The sequence below is a fragment of the Myotis myotis genome, unplaced genomic scaffold (genome assembly GCF_014108235.1).
Source record: "Myotis myotis isolate mMyoMyo1 unplaced genomic scaffold, mMyoMyo1.p scaffold_m19_p_12, whole genome shotgun sequence".
NCBI lineage: Eukaryota > Metazoa > Chordata > Mammalia > Chiroptera > Vespertilionidae > Myotis > Myotis myotis.
Genome location: NW_023416316.1, coordinates 64,039,707 through 64,051,814, shown reverse-complemented (window position 1 = coordinate 64,051,814; position 12,108 = coordinate 64,039,707).

Here is a 12,108-nt window from a genome sequence, read left to right as displayed (position 1 = left end):
GAAATAAAATTCTCCTTATCCTGTAAGAACTGCATATTCTCCAGTGATATTAATTCGGATGCAAGAAAATATAACTCCAAGAAATGCAAAAAGTTAATAGAAATATATATTAATGTGTCCTTTGTTGGGTGTCTTCACTGCAAGAATGTAAGTTTCAGAAGGGCAGAACTTTTTCTATTTTATTCATTAATGAATCTTCTGTGCATCAGATGACATTGGACACACAGAAGGCCCTCAATAAATATGTTAAATTAAAAAAGAGTGAATAAATTAATGAGAAAAAAAGGTTATGACATCACTATAAGGAATGGTTAACTATGAGGAGACTAAATAATAATAAAATGATGATGACAAGAAAGATAAAAATAATGGTAGATAATGTTTATTATCTACCATATGCCAGACTGTGCTAGGCATTTTACAGGCGGTTATTGATTAATACATGCCATTATTTCATGATAGAGTCATTGTTTGTATTACCACTTCATAAGTAAGAAAAAGGAACAACAGATGTTATAAATCTGCTCAAGGTCATAGATCATGGCCTGAGCCTTATCTCAAGCAGACACCAAAGTCCTGGGTCTAAACCACTAGACTACCTTGCCACTCACAGAATTTATTGTTAAAGCATGACTGATAGTAACACTGGCAGATGAAGAAATGTTTGTCAGAGAACCAAATGTCTTGGGATCCTGGATACAGTGTGCTTACAGGGTTTGAGAATAAGCCTGAAGATATAGCTAACCAGATAACAAACATGCGAAGTTCAGAATTGCCGGGGTCCAACCCCAGCAGGCCCAGGGCTCCCCAAATGTGTGGATGGAGTCGGCAAAGAAGGAATGACACAGAGACAGCGTTCAGTTGATCAGCAGCCTAGCCAGGATCTCTAGCCAGGTTCTGGTCAGGATCTCCATAGAGGTTCTGGTTAGGACCTCTTGCCAGGTTCTGTGTCCATGTTCTCTTGCTAGGTTCTCCAGCTAGGTTCTGTCCAGGTTCTCCAGCCAGGTTCAGTCACTAGGTTCTAGTCAGGTTCTCTTGCCAGTTTCTGTAGTCAGGTTCAGTCCAGGATCTTTTGCCATGTTCTCTCGCTAGGTTCTGTCTCTAGGTTCTGAGGCCAGTTTCTGTCCAGGATCTTTTGCCATGTTCTCTCCAGCAAAGTTCTTCTGTCTCTAGAGAACGTTCTGTGTAGGTTCTGTGCCTCCTGGTTCTGTCTTCTTCTGGTTCTGTCTTCTGAGTTCTGTGTCTTGCTGTCTTATTACATCTGTATTTATACCAGTTGATTCAATCCTATCAATCTCTATTACAAAGGTTAGGGCGTTTCTTATCTCCATTCCAGGGAGTAAAGATTATGTAGCTTAAGCATGATTGTTCGTAGTTAAAGTGATTAATTACCCACCTGGCACTTTAGTTAAGAGGTTTTATTCCCTCCCTAACTTCAGGGGAAAATCCCTACCTGGGGAAACAACCTTTCTCGGGGAGGTGGTCTTGTTTAAAACACATAGCGCTAAGAGGGGGAGCAAACATATTTTCTTAAAAATATATTTTATTGATTTTTTACAGAGAGGAAGGGAGAGAGATAGAGAGTTAGAAACATTGATGAGAGAGAAACATCTATCAGCTGCCTCCTGCACATCTCCTACTGGGGATGTGTCCGCAACCAGGTACATGACCTTGACCAGAATCGAACCTGGGATCTTTCAGTTGGCAGGCTGACGCTCTATCCACTGAGCCAAACCGGTTTCGGCGGGAGCAAACATATTAAGAACAGTATGCCACATATGCCAGGTCCCTTGAAACAGCAAGCATGGACCGGCTCCCGGCACAGAATAAAGAGTTTGTGTGTTATACCAAGGGAGAGGCTGAGCTATTAAAACATGTATTTGGTAAATTATAAGAGGTGAGTTGCATGTTTATTGATTATTCATTATTTTGTTTTATATTTTAAATATTTTTTTTATTGATTTCAGAGAGGAAGGGAAACAGAGAGAGAAATAGAAACATCAATGATGAGAGAGAATCATTGATTGGCTGCCTCCTGCACGCCCCACACTGGAGATGGAGCCAGCAACCCGGGCATGTACCCTGACTGGGAATTGCACCGTGACCTCTTTGTTTATAGGTTGAAGCTCAACCACTCTACCACGCCGTCTGGACTGCTTATTCATTATTTTAAATTCCTCCAAATATTACATTCCAAATTACATGTCAAAAAGTAGAAGAAAAGAACAGATCATGACTTATTTAAATACACATTTATTTTTCTTACCTTAAATACAAGTTTCTTTGTCTTTCTTAATTTGCCTAAATACTAATTTATTTTAATGTTTCCAATATCATGAGATTATATTTCCACAAACTCTGTACTTATTTCCAAGAGGAAGAGATAAGTTAAATAATTTATTTAAATAACTTAACTTTTCATGTTGGAATGAGAAGAACAAATTTCAAAAAAAAATGACTGAATACATGTTTGCATTATATATTTTATCTGGCAAATTCCTTGGTGCTTTTCAGTAGAACATTAAATTGAACTTTTCTGTCAAATTTCTAAAATTTTTACATTGCTGCTTGTCTTCAGAGAAGGGGCAAATACTTTGTAAAAATATTTTATAAAACTATCAAGAACATTCTTGTGTTGTTTGTTACACAGGAACATCTTTGAAAAATAAAAAAAAAATCATATAAATATTAAATCATCCTTGATTCTGTTGTACCCAGGCCCACAACATTGTATAAAGTCACTGTCTACATCAGATCTATCTATCTTTAATCTTTAAGATATATATGTATATTTAAATATACTTATTAAATATATAAATATATGTGTAAAGATAAATATTCTTAAGAAAAATCTTAATCTTTAATAATTAAATCTTTCAATGAACTTTTATATCTTATAATTTTATTGCTGTTGTTCTTTGAAAAGTGAGAAATGCTAAGAATTACTAATTACAAATAAAAGTGACTGTGATGGAATTTTTAAAATCACTTTTTCAGCTGAAACTATATGTGCCGGGACCCCCTTCCTTGAGTTGTTCCACTCAGAGTTGGATAAACAAGGTAGATTGGTGAGATTTGGGAGGCAGAAATGAAGCACAGCCTGCAGAAGTGCTCGCTGATCCAGGCTGCATTTGCTTTCCTCTCCTCTGCTTCCAGCTCTTCCCCGGGGCTCTGGCCCTGCTGAGCAGTAAAAGGCCCTGGCCCATGGCCAGATGCTTTGCTGCAGACCCACAGACTTCTCTCGGATTCCTCCACCACTTTGCAGACCCTGTGGCCTCTCAGGGTCACTGGTGCTGGCTCCTCCCCGCCTTGTAGAATTTCACTTCCCCACTTTTCTGGACATTTGGGTAAAGCTCAATTCCTATGACAAATCCCTTCCTTATCTGATAACTCAAAATGCTTCTGCTTTTGCGAGTGAACACTGACTCTAGAAAGAGAAACTTTTGCCAAATCCTTTGTTGGAAAAAAATGGAGAATAAAATTTAAGAACTACTGAAAGTAAACATGTAAAGATGAAAAAAATGGCTATTAGCTCTTCAGTTCAGTCGATTTTCACCTCTCACACTTCAGCGTCCCCTCTGAGATGATCAAACCTAGTCTAATTGATTAGTAATTTTATTGTTTCCCTCAAATATTGAATTTTCAGCAAGCATACGTCATCATGAGGAAACTATCATGCAAATTCAACAAGCTTTGTTTGCAGTTTTTCTAATCCCATTAGCCTTTGTGACATCCCATTTGATCCACCTTTGCCTATTCACTTCCATTCACAAATATTTATATTCTTTTAATAAATTCCTTCTACAAACATCCAGTGGGATGAAAAGGTGGGAAGAATTAAATAATTGTTTTTCTTTCCCGACACAGCAATATAAATGTCAATTTCTGTAAGCCACAAATCTAATGTGGGAAGACATTTATCTTTTTGTAAAAGGGTTAACCATTCAAATCTTATGCCTTCATTATAAATGTTAAAGCTCTGTAGTACTTCCTGACGTTGTTGATAGCATTATTTTAAAAGGCTCTTCCTGCCTGATTGGTGGTTAGTTATATAGGTGCCCTCTGTGAACAGCCCTGCAGATGGCATCAGGGAGAGGACACACAGTGGAGCATTGCTATCTCAAGTGGCAGGAAAGGCCTCCGAAACAAGTGCCTTTTCCTCCCATCCAAAGCTTCCTGGTGGCAGAGATGGGTTGGCACTGGACTAGATTTTCCGCCGAGGAAAATGCTAATAGCAGAGCGCACTAAGTTAATCGGGTCTTGGATCAGCTGTAAAATAGACAGGCTGACTCTAGACTCACACTGATCCGTGCATTCTGAAGGGGCCTGAGATGCTTTCGGCTCAGTACTGGCCACTGGATTTGATAGAGGCAAAATCAATTTCTGTCTGGAATAAAACTCCCTTAATATAATCTCAAACATATTCACAAGATGAGGGTAAAGCAATGTGTTGACAACCAAGGTCCAGTGAGCAAAACAGAACTCAAACATGCCACGTGAGAGGAAGCATGAAAAGAAAATAACCGATTTTGACCTTGAGGGACTAGCAGGGGTGGGCAAACTTTTTGACTCAAGGGCCACAATGGGTTCTTAAACTGGACCGGAGGGCCGGAACAAAAGCATGGATGGAGTGTTTGTGTGAACTAATATAAATTCAAAGTAAACATCATTACATAAAAGGGTACAGTCTTTTTTTTCAATAGTTTTATTCATTTCAAACGGGCCTGATCCAGCACGCGGGCTGTAGTTTGCCCATGGCTGGACTACAGTCATTGGGATTATCAAATATATAATTTAGAACAAGTATGTAAGAAATATTTTTAAAAAATGCAATTAGAGATTGCAACAAAAGGGCATCATAATTGAATAGAAATATTTGAAAATAAAACTATAAACTAACAAATAAATGAAGTTTTTCTAGATGTAAAATAAAATCCTTAAAGAAATATGGAGGACAGAATGAAAATGTATAATATAAACTTAATTGATGTTGTAGAAGGAGATAATTAAAAAATGAACTGGGGAAAGACAGCTATAAAATTTCCAGGACTAACAGAAATAGTAATACAAATGAAAATTTATGAATCTGTGCTCCAAGTAGAAAAAAATAAAAAATAAGTCAGACCCAAATTCATTGTATTAAAACTTTTGGACCACAAAGTAAAAGAGCCTTATAGGTAGATTAAAGAAAATCCAGATCATTTGTAAAGAAACAACAATTAGCATATGTTTTTAGCATCAACTATGATACCATAAGAAAGTAGAAACATGTAATTATGTTATGAAAAATAAATATTAAGCTAGAACTTTTACCAGTGGAAGTGGGCTATCTCTTTCCCCCACTGAGTGCTGGGGGGTGGGTCCTTATGATGTCTTGAGAAGACTTTTCTGAGACTCACACAGGAGGATGTGTGAATTTTATATTTGCATGGAATTCCATCCCTGGGTTTCCAAAGTCTCATTTCCCTTAATGCAGTCCTATAAGAAGCACAACTGGGGATTCAGTAAAGCCAGGAGCAAAGCCAGTTGTCCAGAATTTCTATTTCAGGGTGGAATTGTGTCCAGGTTAGCATTAGGCTAGTTGCAGCCCATTACTCCATTGTGCGGGGCCCACATGGGCAAATGCAGGAGTGTGAGACCCTGCCAGTCAGGAGTCAACCAAGAGAGACCAAGAGCTAACCAACAGGGAAAATCAAGAAAGCAAACTTCTTTGTTTAGGAGATTAAATATCTCAAATCTCACCACATTTGTAGTGGCTACACCTACTCTGGCCAATGACCTGTTCTCAGGTGTGACTGGCAGATAAGTACCTTCCATATTTCACCCAGACTTTACTGGGTATGTGTTTATTCTCTGCCCCCCGCCCTTCACCCCCCTATCCAGCCCCTTTCCCCCAAGAGATCTGTGGGGAATAGATCAACCAATTGCTCCCTGGGGAGTGTTAAATTGTAGCTTCCTGGCAAAGCTGCACAAATGACAGGCCTATAATATTTGGCCTTCCCTTCACCCCTTTCATGTTATTAATAATGAGGTTAATTACAATGGCATCAAAACGGTATACCTAATAAAACTACTTTTAAAAAAATGTGTGTGAAATCCATGAGATATCATTTTAAACTTACTAGATTGGCCATAATTACGAAGTCTGAAATTACCACATATTAAAAGAATTTACTGGTTGGAAGTGAATTGTACAATTTCTTTGGAGAAACTTTAGTATTACCTTATTAGAGTAAATATTTATATATCCTTTGACCCAACAATTCTACATGCACACAAAAGGATGAATATAAAATATTCATAGCAGCAGTGTACATTAAAAAACAAAACGAAACTAGAAACACTTTAATAACCAATCCACAAGAGATTGGTTAAAGAGATTGTTCTATGTTACAATGGACACTGCACAAAAGTGAAAATGACTGAACTACAGCTACATGCAACAGACAAATAAACCTTTGAAACGGAATAGTGCAGGAGAATGGGTGTGCCAGGAAACTGTATATATTTCGATACTATTTTTGTAAACCTTTCAAATGAGAAAAGTTGCACAATGTATTGTTTATGCTTACACACATAATTGTTAAAGCTAAAGCAAAAACAAGAACAGAAAAAAAGAAGTATGAACCCAAAATACAATACACTTTTCCTTCCGGAGGTAAAACAAACAGATAGTACAGGAGAACAGAATATGAGTAGACACAGGGTATAAATAATCTCATTTTGGGATTGTGTATTGGATTAAGGTGTAATGTAATTATTAAGAAATAAATAAGATTAAAATATAATAAAATACATATTTTAGTTAAATATGTATAAATATTTTAATTTAATTCTCCATTTTTTTCTCACTCTGAAATAATTTTCCTTTTTAGAAAGAAATGTATTTAGCATAATTTCTATGAACCAAATTTTGTAGTCCATTCAACTGTTCACTACCATTCTTAAGTTCCCTAAAAATACATTAAACTTTTTCTTGATGTCTTATCACCGAATCACAGTAGTTCCTTGCTACTGAGTCATAAATTCTAAGGGTATGGCTAAGAAATTTGTATTTTATAAATTCCCTAGGTAACCCTTAACGACATTAAAGTTAGATCATTATTGCTGGACGAAATGGATGTTCCACTCAAATGCACACTTAGTGTAAGTGGCCTATTGTTGCTCTCTGTTTTACTCACGTGAGCTAAATGTAGACATAGAATTTTCAGGGTGTACTTGCAACTTTTCCGTTAAAGCACAGGTGGTACTTTTTAAAATGAGGGTTATATCTTTCTTCATACATAACTATAAGATAGATTAGTATTCATTTATACTCTATTTCTTGATGATCTAGGGTGTGGTAAAGAGGACTCCAAAGATTAGCTCCAAATGATCATAGTTGACAATATAAAATTAAAATCATTTTCTGTTCTTGCCTGAAAGCTGAGATTGGAGTTTGGCCTGACAAGCTATCGCCTTGTTACTGTCTTGGGCCCCAGTTGGGTCTCAGTAATCTTCCAAGCGAAGGCATTTACTGTGTTGAATGTACAGATACTCCATTTTAACATTTTATGAGGATAAAAAGGATGGAAATGAATCAGACACAAGGCTTTATAATTCATTCATTGATATAAGTAGAACCAAATACTCCTAGTTCTCATAGCTTTGTTCCCCTCTGGGTGATGCTCCATTTCCCCTGTGTTGGAAAGTAAATAGAAGTATCTGCATAGCACAATGTATTTCTGTAATTGTGAACACAGGTGAGTGGGATAACAGCACATGTTCCATGATACTTGAAGCGTGGTCAAGGAGGGGTAAAACTTTTACAAGTCCACATATGTTATGTGATGGCATGCAGCTACTCCAGGGACCACAGACCTGGGAATGAATACTGGCTGGCAAGGGAGAGTCAGAGACTGGGTATAAAGCACAGGAGTACATGAAGTATGTGAAACCTTATTAATCTGTTGACAGAACAAAATACCAATTCACTTTTTAGTATTAAACCAATAGCTCACCCACCTTCTCAATGGAAAGCAGCATCCATGCCTTGACCCTTTGATCGAAGATATAATTTTTATAATCCACATAATGGATAACCTATCCAAACTCTAACTTTATCTTGATTAGACATCATTGGAGCATCTAGATATCATTTTTATCATCTATAAAATGGCAATAAAATATCTATGCTGCATCATAACTGGAATGTGGTATGAGGTGTTGTGCACTATAAAGAAAGGTATGGCACAACTTATGAATATTAATTAGTGTATGAGTATTTGTCACTTTGGACTGGGATAATTCATTATTTTTGGTAACTAGGTATTACATATATTTCATATATTTAGAAGTTTTGTGGCTTTTCTCATGTCTGAATTTAGAACATGCTAACAATGCAGGGTTAGGTCTCATTCTATCTAGAATTTGGGGAAGATGTGGGTGATCAACATTTGGATTGGAATCTACAAGGTCAAAATTATAAGGCTATTTCAGGAATAGTTCAAAACTGTAAATATAATGTCTTCTAGATATCTTCAATACCTGTAAGCAAAACAGAAACTCTGTGGCAAGAGCCACATCCAGTTCAATAGAGCAGTTGTTCCCCTGGGTGAAAAACGGTATTACAGGTGAGAAAAAAAGCTTTAGACGGTGACTACTGGATTGATTTATGCCGAACTATAGGGTGATACAAACAAGCCAGGGTGGTGATTGACCTTGAATGGTATACATTCCTGGGAAGCAATTGGGTGAAGTCTGGAGTCAATGCAGTACAGGGGCTCTGGGATCAGAAAGGGTCTGGGTTCAGATGCGATGCTCACCTCTTAACAACACTATTGGGATTTGGGGCCAGGTGCTCACACTCTTTCATGTTCATGGAATCCACCTGTCAAAATTGAGATGCCAGGCACGCTACCTCTTTGGGTTGCTCTAAACATAAAAAGGAAAGAATAAGTAACATAATTAATTGGGTGTTTGGAATATTAGAGTTTAATGATAATGAGCACAGGGCTTGGATCCAGATAGCCTCTGCTTGAATCTTGGCATTGGCACTTACCAGATGTGTGACCTTTGGCAGTTTGCTTAACCACTCTTCGGCTCAGTTTCTTAAACTATAAAGTAGCAAGTGTAATGATTGTACCTAAATTAATTAATGTCTTAGAGTGTTTAAAACAGTACCTAGTATATAGCACATAGGAAGTGCTGTAAATTTTTTTTTTCAAATAAAATAAAATAAATGCAATGAGAACTTCTTACCATTAGCAAAACCAGATTAACATTTAAAAATATCTTTCATAGTTCTTGGGGCCAGTAGTTGAGGTTGCTTTGCTTATGGTATAGCTTTTACTCAGAAAATCAAATTATTCACATAATAGTCTCTGAGAAATCAGGGGAAGAAGTTTCCACAAAGCTGGAACCGAAGGACTGGTCTAGCTCTGAATACTCACAGCTGGCTCTGCTTTAAAGGTTAGAGGATTAGAATGTTAATAATTTTGTATTTCTTTAAGCAAATATGCTCAAACATGCAATGGGCAGCTGTTCCCATGGAAGAATGAGCCAGTAACAAGTTTCATCATTTCAAAGGAAAGCTATTTTGGATCAAATGAGGGGACAAAAAAGTGCTAGTTTAAAAAATGCTTATTAATGACAGGAAACAAACTTTTCTTTTGCAGCTTTCTTTTTAATACAGAAAACAGCTTACATACTGTTTTCGAACTTGAGAAGAGTAGATATAAAGCTGATTGCAAATTCTAGAATGATCATTTCTTAGGGAATTTTTGTAAGAAAAAAATGTGTAGGTTTGTGTTATGACTGAGGCTGAGGTCAATATACAGGGGGAAAGCTTTGTTTTATTTGAAGCAGTATTTCTCAATCATTTTTTCTTTTCACCCCTTTAAAATAACCTTTTCAAACATTTTTATTATAATTGTTTCTCACAAGCAATTTTGATACTGTGAGTACAATCAACAAATATTTATATAATATTATATGGATACCTGTGACTTATACATAAAAATATTTTTTTTTTACCCCAGAAACCAATTTATTTCCCATTGGGGGCAACATCGCACACTTGCTTTGAGAATTCATGGTTTAAAGGGATAATTTGCAAAGGGAGTGTCTTTCTTACTATTGTATAAAGCCCAATTAACTTCATAGAACTCTATTCACTAGGTTTCTTAGTTAAGACTATTATTTTTGTTTGCTTCATTTTAAAAATTTATTTAGCATCAAAAAACCTATTTTAGATTTTCTAGCTTCAATTCTTGGACATCTTTGTTTATTGAGCAAGGAGAAAGGTTTTTATGTATTTAAACAAATTATTATACTTTTGATACATTCTGTTCAACTGTCTTATAAAAAAGAGGCGTAAGTTATGGGTAAATTATATAAGCTTTCTATGCCTTGGTATCCTCATCTATGAATGAGGACAGGCCATCAAACCACAGAGGGAAGGCAGGGGAAAGGGGTGGGTAAGAGATCAACCAAAGGACTTGTATGCTGGAATATAAGCATAATTAATGGACACAGACAGTAGGAGGGTGAGGGCCTGTGCTGGGGAGTGGGAGTGGACTGGGAGAGGTCAATGGGGGCAAAAGGAGACATATGTAATACTTTCAACAACAAAGAATAATAACAATACATCATAGGGGTTGCAAAACTTAAATGAATTAATATGCATAAAGTTCTTCGAACAGTGCCTGGTAAATAATAAGCAGTACATCTCTTTCTTATATTTACTTTTTATTAATATGATCTTAAGACCTTATGATACTTCACCTTACCAAGATACAGGTTTGGCTCACGAAAACAAGTAGAAAGAGTAAAGCCAAGACACACAAGGGTCAAGGTTCGAAAATTTCTGGGAACTTAGGGAAGTCCTCTCTCAGGTGCCCCTTGTTCTCTCTTGTATCTGACTCCTTCTTTGTAGACAGGTTATCGTATTTCCTCTATTCTCACTAAGGGTCTTCTGCTCTAAAGTTCACATGACCTCCTAGCTAGAATTTAAAATCCAATGTCAACTTTCTTTCATGAGTTTCAGATTGTCTCAGCTATCCTTTCCTCATCCAAACTTCTCTGGTTAATGGGGTTGGAGCAGTAGAGCAAACTTGGTAGACAAACCCAAATTTTGAGGATTAATGACTATTACGAAGTAGAGAGGTTCATTTGGGAGCGGGCATATATGTATAAGATGTCTACCATAATTGGGTAAGAGGCAACAGCCACCAAATTATCTTTATAATATTCAAACTTTTTCCTGATTTAATACCTCCAAATGTAAAGGAAATTAATAAGGACAAATAAAAGTTAAATATACTAACCTAATCAGTTGAAATATTTACTAGGACAATATACCACATTGGTTAAGACTAATGGTTTGGCTGCACAATGGCCCAGATACCATAAAGGACTAGTCACTTTTATAGAAAGTTGATGAAAATAAAAATGTCAAAAGTGGAGTAATGTCTTTATTTAAGCACATTTAAAAATGTTATTCATACTCAATTAATAGAAAAAAAAATGGGCTCCCAAAATATCACAGCTCTCTTTAAATATCATGATCCTATTTTATTCTAGTTTCTGGCAAGGAGTGAACTGCATGTGTGTCTCTGTTTTTATTTTTTTATTTTTAAAATATTCTGGATAAAATATTTACTGTGAAAAATAATTTTTGGAAGAATGTGGCTGATGCTATTGATATTTTGCATCAATTAAACATGTTTACTCTTGTGTGGTGAAAGATTTTTACACTGTGTTAGAATAACAGCATCCTGTGAAAGTTCAACATGGTAATATCTCAGAAACATATTGCCTGATAGTGTTTAAAAATAATAGCAAGAAATGGCAGTGCTTATGCTATTTTGTGACATTCTAGGTAGCGCAAACCCTATTGGAATCAGGGTAGATTGTTTGGGTTCACAGAAAATTATGTGGGCTTTAACCACTCCAACGGTCAAACTGGCCTAGTTTACTATCTCAACACTTAAAATGAAAGCGATGGCAGGATTTTGTAACCCTGTACACTCAATGAAGTTTATTTGCTTCCACTTGAGGTTGTGTTGTGTGTAGACTTCCATGAAAAGACTTTCTCCTTGGAATAACTTTGCCATGGTATTGAAAACT